The following is a 10,547-nucleotide window of genomic DNA, read 5'->3' as shown; positions in this document are numbered from 1 at the left end:
TTTCTCGACAGGATGGGAAGAAGGTGGGCTGGAAGTGAGAAATCTGACCTTAACTCCTTTGTCATAGTCAGACCACTTCCTCATGAGGTTTGAGCTTGACCTGATCTCTCCCTCCGGAAGGGTGTGGGCCCTACTAAGATGCTCCACACTCGGAGCAAGATGGATCCAGATGGATTCCTAAGGGCTCCGGGGGATTTTCCGGCTGATAAAGCTGGCGCTTCTGTCCATGTCCTGGTCAATTCATGGAATAGCGAGAAGACCAGAGCAATCAACACGATCACTCCTAAGCGTCCTCTCCCGCCTAGCAGATCCCACTTGGCACCATAGTATATGCCTGAGTTGCGGGCGATGAAGCAGGTTGGGAGATGATTCGAGCACAGGTGGAGGAAATCACGGGATGAATCTGACCGAACACACTTAAGAGCCCATTATCGGGCCTATGCTGTGGCAGTGAGGGCGGCAAAGAGGCAGTTCTTCTCCGCTTCCATTGCTTCCTCACAGTCCTGTCCAGCAGAGCTTTTCTGACACACTCTGGCCGGGAAAAGGAAGTGGTCGCATGCTCAGCAGCCCACTGTGATGACTTTGCCCAGCACTTTAAGGAAAAAATGGTCGGATTTGCCACAATCTGGACTCCACGGTTGATCTGATTCCAGTACGGGAGGTGTCCAGAGCGCCGTCTGGTCCATCATTATTGGATGAGTTTCAGTTATTGCAGCCTGATGATGTGGACAAGGTGCTTGGGATGGTATGCCCCACCACCTGTCTTCTTGCCCCTGCCCCTCTTAAAGAAACCAGTTACAGGATAGGTCCATGGGTCTGGGAGGTTATCAATGCCTCACTGAAGGAGGGACAGGTTCCTACCCCCTTGAAGGAGACATTGATCCGGCCTGTCCTGAAGAAGACATCCCTGGACCCAGAGGTGGCCACCAATTTTAGACCGGTGGCCAACATCCCTTTCTTGGGGATGGTGTTAGAACAGGTGGTGGCGGGACAACTCCAGGCACTTTTGGATGAGACTGATTATCTGGACCCATTGCAGTCCGGCTTCAGACCCGGGTACGGTACTGAATCTGCCTTGGTCGCCCTGTACGATGACCTGTGCAGGGAGAAGGACAGGGGTAGTGCGTCCCTGTTAGTTCTCCTGGACCTCTCAGCAGCTTTCGATACCATCGACCATGGTATCCTTCTGGATAGGCTAGCGGGATTGGGGGTCGGAGGCACTGCTTTGCAGTGGTTCTGCTTCTATCTCAACGGCTGATTCCAGAAGGTGGTGCTGGGGGACTGTGGCTCTGCGCCATGGCAGCTATGCCATGGGGTTCTTCAGGGCTCTATTTTGTTCCCCATGCTCTTCAGTATCTACATGAAACGGCTGGTAGAGGTCAGCAGGAGGTGTGGGCTACGGAATCATCAATACGCTGATGATACCCAGCTCTACCTCTCGTTTACATCTGCTCCAGGTGAGGCGGTGGCTGCCCTGAACCGGGGCCTGGCCGAGGTGACAGGCTGGATGAGGACCCATAAACTGAGCCTCAGTCCAAGTAAGATGGAAGTCCTGTTGGTGGGCGGATCGTGGTTTCAGGTAAGTGATTTTGGCCTTCTCCTGGACGGGGTAGCGCTCCCTCCAAAGGACAGGGTCCGCAGCTTGGAAGTACTCGACTCGGAGCTGTCACTGGAAATCCAGGTGGCAGAGGTGGCGAGAAGCACTTTACTACAGCTCTGGCTGGTCCACCAGCTGCGTCCTTCCGTGGACAAACACTCCCTAGCAATGGTGACACATGCTCTGGCAACCTCTTGGTTGGATGACTGTAATGCGCTGTACGTGGGGCTGGCCTTGAAAATGGTCTGAATACTTCAGCTGGTACAGAAAAGAGTGGCCAGGCTGCTGACAGGGACCAGCCGCTCGTCTCATATAACGCCAGTCCTCTACCAGCTCCACTGGTTCCCAGTTGAAGTCCAAGTCCAATTCAAGGTGCTGGTTTTCACCTATAGAGCCCTGAACGACTTGGGACCAGGATACCTGAAGGAACGCCTTATTCCATATGTGCCATCATGCCCCTTAAGATCTGTGGGAGAGGCCCTGCTCCGGGAACCCTCCCTGAAGGAGATAAAAAGAACATCTACCTGGAACAGGGCCTTCTCTGCGGTGGTGCCCAGATTGTGGCATGTGCTTTGTGAGAGGTGTGCCTGGCACCGAGTTTATATTCTTTTTGGCACCAGGTCAAAACCTTTTCATTTAATCACTATTTTAAAAACTAATATTTTATTGTTTGTTCTGTCACTTTAATTTTGTCTTTTATGTAAACTTTTATTGAGTTGGGTCATTTATAAATGTGATTTTATTGTATTCCGATTTTAGGTTTTGTGAGCTGTCCTGAGATCCCTAGGCATAAGGGACAGCATACAAAAATTTTAAATAAATAGATAAATAAAATAAATGCGCAGATGATACCAAACTGGGCACAATAGCAAATGACCTAGAAGACAGAATGAAGATCCAGGGCAATCTTGAGAAACTTGAACACTGGGCTGAAAGTAGCAGAATGAAATTCAATAAGGACAAGTGCCAAGTCCTCCACCTAGGAAAAAGAAACCAAAAGCATCGGTAACAAGATGGGGAACATGTGGCTCAACAGAACTGACAAAGAAAAAGATCTCGGAGTCATTGTGGACAACAGGCTAAACATGAGCTGACAATGTGATGCAGCCGCCAAAGGGGCAAGTGCTATTTTGGGATTCATTAATGGAAGTATTTCCTCCAATGCTTATTGGAATTACTTCTCGTAGTAAGTATTGCATTTGTTGTTGTTAGTTGCGAAGTCGTGTCTGACCCATCGCGACCCCATGGACAACACTCCTCCAGGCCTTCCTGTCCTCCACCATCTCCCGGAGTCCACCCAAGCTCACACTGACTGCTTCAGTGACTCCAGCCACCTCATCCTCTGCCGTCCCCTTCTTCTTTTGCCATCTATTGTTCCCAGCATTAGGCTCTTCTCCAGGGAGTCCTTCCTTCTCATCAGGTGGCCAAAGTATTTGAGTTTCATCTTCAGGATCTGGCCTCCTAAAGAGCAGTCAGGGTTGATCTCCTCTAGGACAGACCAGTTTGATCTCCTTGCGGTCCAAGGGACTCGCAGAATCTCCTCCAGCACCACAATCCAAAGGCCTCAATTCTTTGGCGCTCAGCCTTCCTTCTGGTCCAGCTTTCACAGCCATACATCGCCACTGGGAAAACCATAGCCTTGACTATACACACTTTTGTCGGCAGGGTGATGTCTGTTCTTTTTAATATGCTGTCTAGATTTGCCATAGCTTTCCTCTTCGGGAGCAAGCGTCTTTTAATTTCTTGGCTGCAGTTCCCGTTTGTGGTGATCTTGGAGCCCAGGAAAATAAAATCTGTCCCTACCTCCATTTCTTCCCCATCTATTTGCCAGGAAGTGATGGGACCAGATGCCATGATCTTAGTTTTCTTAATGGCAACTTTCAAGGCAACTTCTGCGCTCTCCTTCACCTGCATCAAGAGGCTCTTTAGTTCCTCTTCACTTTCTGTCATGAGAGTGGTATCATCTGCATATCTGAGGTTGTTGATATCTCTCCCAGCAATCTTAATTCCAACTGGTGATTCATCAAGCCCCGGCTTTCTCATGATGTGCTCTGCATATAAGTTAAATAGGCAGGGCGACAGTGTACAGCCTTGCCGAACTCCTTCTCAATTTTGAACCAGTCAGTGGTTCCAGTTCTCACTGTTGCTTCTTGACCCACACAGAGGTTTCTCAAGAGACAAATAAGATGGTCTGGTACTCCCATCTCTTTAAGAACTGGCCACAATTTGTTGTGATCCACACAATCAAAGGCTTTAGCATAGTCAATGAAGCAGAAGTAGATGCTTTTCTGGAACTCCCTAGCTTTCTCCAAGATGTAGCGTATGTTGGCAATTTGATCTCTAGTTCCTCTAGGATATTACTTACTTAGTATTACTATGAGAAGTTCCTCTATACTCCTCACTGGTCAGACTTCACCTGGAATACTGTGTCCAGTCCTGGGCACCAAGATTTAAGAAAGAGGCAGGTAAATTAGAAAGGGTCCAGAGGAGGACAACCAAAATGATCCAGGGTTTGGAAACGCTGCCCTGTGAGGAGAGACGGAGGGAACTGGGCATGTTCAACCTTGAGAAGAGAAGGCTGAGGGGGACATGGTATCCTTCTCTAAGTTGCTCAGTGGCCACCTCAAAGAGGAAGGTCAAGATCTCTTCTTGCTAATGTCAGAGAGTAGTACATGACGGCAGTTATGAGAAATAATGGACCTTTGGTGCGATGACTCACACGGCTGGAGCTCTGCAATGGATGGATACAGCCTGTTCAAGAAAAATAGGAAGGACAGAAAGGGAGGGGGAATTGCACTCTGTGTGAGAGGCACACATACCTGCACAGAAGTTCAAGAAGAGGAACTTACAAGCCCCACTGGGAGCATCTGGCGAAATTTAAAGGGAACACAAAATAAGAAAAAAAGGATAGTTATTCTCATGTATAATGGGTCCACCAGTCAAAAAGGGGACAGGATGCAACCCTTGAAAAGCATTTTGTCAGTGCTTCCAACCATGTCTTCCTGGAGGACTTCAGTTTCCCTGGTATATGGTGGGAGACGAATTCTGCCAAGCATGGCCCCACAAGATATTCCGGAGTAATTGTGGACAACAGGCTAAACATGAGCCAACAATGTGATGCAGCTGTCAAAAGGGCAAGTGCTATTTTGGGATGCATTAACGGAAGTATTACTTCCAGATCACGAGATGCAGTAGTTCCCCAATACTCCTCACTAGTCAGACCTCACCTGGAATGCTGTGTCCAGTTCTGGGCACCAAGATTTAAGAAAGAGGCAGGTAAATTAGAAAGGGTCCAGAGGAGGACAACCAAAATGATCCAGGGTTTGGAAACACTGCCCTGTGAGGAGAGGCTGAGAGAACTGGGCATGTTCAGGCTTGAGCAGAGAAGAGAAGACTGAGAGGGGACATGATATCTCAGTAGAAGTTCTTCAAAGACTATCTCAAAGAGGAAGGTCAAGATCTCTTCTTGCTGATGCCAGAGCATAGGACATGGAATAATCAATTCAAGCTGTGTCAACCCAGATTCGGGCGGGATCCAGGAAAAGCTTCCTCGCGGTCAGAGCAATACAAGAGTGGGACCGGCTGCCCGGAGAGGTGGGGGCTCTCCCACACTGGAGACATTCAAAGAAACTGGGCAGCACTCTGAGTGGGGTGGTGTGAACTGGTGTCCTGCAACAGCAGGGGGACAGACTGGATGGCTTTCATGGCCCCTTCCAACTGCACCATTCCATGATTCTGTGATTGTGTTTTGTGATTGCCACTCTTTTTGCACCTGACTCTGCTTGTTGGCTCTTGGCATTCCAGTCCAGTGGAAAACAGGTGCAAGGTTAACATCTGCCCACCTTTGCTGGAAACCCTTCTGATAGAATTGACTATCAGACAAGAGATTAACAAAAGAAACACCCAAAAGCAATGGCGAAAAATTAACGCAGTCACAAAAAGCAACAAGAACTACAAAAGTCCAAGCAAATGCACCTGAGAAATATGGAAATGGGATTTTCTCATTGACTTGCGGCTTCAGGGAAGTGAGAATACAGCAAAGAAAACCCACCTACATTTCTCAGATGTCTGTGCAGGAGCCAAGAAGGAGGGGAGAAATGTGCTTTCGGGTGTTTGTGTGCACCCAACGGAATGGAGCTGTCGATATAAACACAATACTCATTCTTGTTGGGAGGGAATGTCATGGCGTGCAGCAGCTGGAGACAAAGACCCATTTCGTGGTGTGGCTAGCGGAAGGTGTTTCGGGGGTCAAGCCAATGTTTCAATGCGCAGAAGATTAAGAGCAAGAGGTTTTGGCACAGTGCTTGGTTGTTTGTTTCCTTTCTATACTACCCAATCACCAAAAGACTCCCAGGGCAGTTCACAAAGTTCAGAACACATATAATGTTTTCACTTTTTTGTTATAATAATCGGACAACAGGACAATAACCCCAAATAAAACAGCAACAGCAGGCCAACAGCAGACCAGAGACAGCAATTCAAGATAAAATACAATGTAAACATAAGTAAAGGGAACTATTAAAATACTGGGCAAATAAAAAGGTTTTTGACTGGCACCAAAAAGAATTAAGAGTAGGTGCCAGGTGCACCTCTTTGGAAAGCTGGTTCCATACTAAAAGGTCCTTCTCATGGTAACCACTGTTCATATGAGGGGACCTCAGAAGATGACCTTATGGCCTGGGTAGGTACACAAAAGACCAGGTACACTGCTAGCTACCAGGTGGCCTTGCGGATCCTCCAGGTACTGGGGTTTAATCCTGTTCCATGCACAAACACACATACATGCCCTGAGAGGGCCAAAAAATTTTGCTTGTTGTTTTCCCCCCACAAGAAAAATGTCGCTATTGTGCTAAGGGACAGATCCTTTTCGCTCGGGCTTAGAGCAGAATACGACCTGGATGAATAAAGGCGGAATGGAGAAACTACGCACTTGGCTTTTCAGACCCCTCTGCTTCGATAGGAACTTTCCATGACACTCAGATGGGATGAAAGAAAGGAAGGCATTGGCGCTCTTTCGCATGAATAAATCATTTCAAGCCTCAATTATTAAGTGGTGGGCCTTACAGCAGAAAAAGCCGCTTCTTGCATCCAATAAAGGTGTCTCTGGAGGATCCCGCGTGTGCAGCAGCACCGACAAAAAGCTGAGATGTTTTCTTAATGGGTGCTGATAGCAAAGAGAAACAGGTCTCTTGACGGCACACGCAAGAACAGTTTGGAGAAATCGTGTGGCTAGGAGGGAGAAGCCTTGACTTGCCCCAAAGCATGTTTACTCAAAGGAAAGCCCCTCTGAATTCAGGGGGACGTGCTCTCCTAGGAAATGCATGCTGCTTTTCGGGGAAAGGAGCCTTTGAGTATGGACATGGCAGATTAATTGCAGAGGGTTTTTTATGTGCATGGAAGGCTTGTTTGCAGAGAGAATTTGGAGTCAAGATTTCAGTCATGATCCCGCTAAAACAGGACATCAAACTCTCTCTCTCTCTCTTTCTCTCTCTTACACACACACACTTGTCCTTTGGGGATTTTGCCTTTGTGGCTCCAACAAAATTCCATAACACTTTAGGCAGGAAATGGCTAGGCTTTTTTTTTTCATGGTGCACACAAGGAAATGAGTAATCAGTAAAGCTTAAAGGAACAGCCAGAGACAGGAAAGTGTTGAAACAACATAGAAAAATCATGCCAAAACAACTGCAAAGCAAATTCTTTACTGCCATTAAGCAAGAGGCTGCAGAGAAAAATCCACTCTATTACCTTTTACTGTCTCAGTGGGGAATTCTGATTAGCTCTAGTTACATAGACTGCAGTCCTGTTTTGACATACATGTGCATATTTGGAAAGGCAGGTCAGGTGGGTTGGGAATGCACAGCACTTTCATTCTAATTAAGATTTTTAAGCACTACTCACTTATGGTGAATTATAGAAGCGCATTTGGGTGGCTAGGCAGTAAAGAAGGCGGCCATAAAATGGAGAAGGTACTGCTTTTCCTAAGGATATGGTACTTCTCGCTGTTGCCCTGGGTAACAGCAGTTTCTGTGCTGAAACTCCTGGAACCATCTCAGACCTGATGCATGAAGAGAAGCTTAGCTTAATGTGGCCTTTGCTCCTGGAGGTGATATAAGTAATCTGGAGAGAGAGAGTGTGGTGCAGTGGTTAGAGCATGGGACTGGGACTCAGGCAATCTGGGTTCAAGTCCCCACTCGGCCATGGAGCCAACTGGGGGACTCTGAGCCAATCCCACCCTCTCAGCCCAGCCTCCCTCAAAGGGTTGTTATTGTGGGGACAAGATGGAGAACAGCAGGAGGAGAAAGGTGTAAGCCACTTTGAGTTCTTTAAAAAAGAAAAAGCTGGGATATAAATCTAATAAATAAATCATCTAAAAATTGATAGTGTTCCCATTGTCAAGATCAGACCATTTTCTGGAGATATTTGAACTCGCAATGTTACTTCTTTCCACAGGTGTCTGAGAGGGGAGACTGAAGGCATCTATTACTGAACGCTCTTGGGGAGGTCTCATGGTCAGTGTGGAATCAGCAGAAAATGCACAGGTGTGGAATCCGGCTTTTTGCTGCTTGCAGAAGTTTTGTGGTATGGCCATAAGCATCCCCAGTCCTCAGTCATCTCTTTCGTCGCTACAGGAGAGAAGCGATTTCATTTCATCACAAACAAAGAGAGTCATCGTGGCAATGAAATTAAATCATTCCTGCCTGAAACTCTATATAGCCATGTAATAGAATAGTATCTGTGCTGCTTTAGCCCCCAAACTCAATTATAGACACCTGGAGATGGGGCAAGAGAGGTGAAATGAAAATACACCAAACAGACTGCACAGTTCTCACTCCCAATCCCCACCTCCTTGCTTTTTCTCCCAGGTAAACAAGGCATTAAAACTTTTGGCTTCATTTGCGTATAATGGATTGTGTATAATTCCTGGTTTGTTTCCAGGCTCGATTCGAGAGGATCATATTCACCTACAAAGCCCTTCTAAGTCTTTCTTGAGTAGCTCCTACACTCTGACACTTGGTAGGAGAGTATTTATTTATTTACTGGTGTTCTTGTATGCTTCGCATAAGCCTCAGGGCGGCTTCCAACAAATAAATATGAATACAAATACATAAAAAACTGGAAACATCCTGGCGAATAGTATAAAACCAATAAATAATCAACAATTAATTAAAATAACATTTAAATAAAAAGGTCTTGGCCTGGCGCCGAAAAGCAAATAATGACGGCACCAGGCGGACCTCTCTGGGGAGTGCGTTCCATAAGTTTTCAAAGCAAGGCCTTATTGTTGGTGTATCTCACATGGTGGAACAGAAGGCCTGCTTACCTAACTCCTTGAATTTTCAGCCCCAGTCAAATATTCTTTTCATTCTTCCAAACCTTTAAAATACTGGAAGTGTTGCTTGGTTTTAGTGCAGCATCTTGCAATCACCGCCCTATCTTTCATTGCTTGCTTATGTACCTCTTAAGAATCGGCTTTCTGCGGCAGCTTTTAAAACATAATCTTCCGATGTGCTTCGTTACTGGTTTTAGAATTGGCTGTATTGCTTTTGCTTCTATTATATAGGATGCCCTGAAAAGACAGAATAATGCCTATTAGATGGCTTTTAAAAAGAGGGGAGATTGGACACAAGCTTAGAGAATGGAGCTATGAATAGCTATGAGCCCTGAAGGCAAAATGGAGCTTCCACAGACAGAGACAATCTACCTCACAATGCCTCACAATGACAGTCTTATATAAGGGCTCTGTTTATGATCTTAGAAAGAGGTACTTAAACAAAGACATGGAGGAGAATAGCACTAATAACAGACTTTACACCTGGTGAGCTAGAAGTTCTAAGCCTTTTTTACTGCCTGAACATGTAGAGCATTTCTCCTTTAACGGAGGAGTGGAAGCACTGAAAAGCTGAAACGTGTTGCCTAAAATTGCAGTGAGCTGGAAGTAAACATCTTGCAGAAGTGCTTCTCATGCTCTGAACCCCAGTTGTCTGAGTTGGAGCATATGGCAAATAAAACCTGTGGTCCTTCAATAAGGCTAAGGGCCTTCCTTTCAAAACAAATCCTTTGGACTAGAAGACAAACACCAGCTCTTCAGAGAGCAAGAAAAACAGTTTGCCCTGGAGTTGCATGCTTAGGAAAGCAAGGAGGAAATGGTAACATCATTGGGGATATACTTATTGAGAATCTCCTCTCCTCCTGGCCTCCATGGATGGATGGACTGATCGATCAATCGATCGATGGAATGCACCACCTTATAAATCCTGTGGGAGATAAGCCAGGAATGCAAGATGGCATCACATGCTTTCTAAAACCTCGCCCGTTTGTATGCACAATCACCAGTACAAGGACCTCTCTTGTCCTTTTTTTTCCTGCACCAAACTCAACATCTCGATCTTCTTGTTTTCTGTGCAGTAACATTTCTCAAAATTGTGTGCCAAACCATCCAGGGACCCTCCACCCCTGGGCCATTTGATGCAACTTGTGATGTAATGTGCTCACAACAACCTAAAGGCCTTGTTTTGTTTAAGCTTGGTTTCTGTAAGGTGAGAATTAAGGCTCTTTGCTCTTCTGTGTTTCTAGAATGTTTCAACACACCTTCGATTGACGTGTTCTGCTTTTTCCATCAAACCTTCTTTCCTGGCCTTGGACTCTCCAACTCACCTTATCAGCTCTTGCTTGTAATTATCATGTTACTTTTCTGCTGGCTAACCCTTTTCTAATCCTTTTTATCCCTTTGGAGTTTGTTTAAATTTCTTCTATTCACTTTGCAAAGTCCTTATTCTTCAGTTCTCAGTTATTTACCTGCTTCTCATCTCTGGAATCTTCAGGCACCATTCTAAGCCTCTTTGGGTACTTTTCTTTGGCTCCTTGGTATCTTTCTTAATCACCAGACCGTCTTGGCTTTCAGATCCAGTACCTGAGTTCAGTGGGGAATAACCTGGAAGGTACCAAA

At 46.1% G+C, this 10,547-nt stretch overlaps 1 pseudogene; it reads right to left on the bottom strand.

Annotated features, from left to right (window-relative positions):
• Positions 1–4,464, bottom strand: part of LOC123035355 — a 6,901-nt pseudogene extending 2,437 nt beyond the window's left edge.
• Between the last annotated feature and the right edge of the window lie 6,083 nt (positions 4,465–10,547).

This window comes from Varanus komodoensis, unplaced genomic scaffold (genome assembly GCF_004798865.1).
Source record: "Varanus komodoensis strain SLA01 unplaced genomic scaffold, ASM479886v1 scaffold79, whole genome shotgun sequence".
Taxonomy (NCBI): domain Eukaryota; kingdom Metazoa; phylum Chordata; class Lepidosauria; order Squamata; family Varanidae; genus Varanus; species Varanus komodoensis.
The sequence above is the reverse complement of the archived record's forward strand: the minus strand, read 5'-3'. Positions and strand labels throughout refer to the sequence as shown.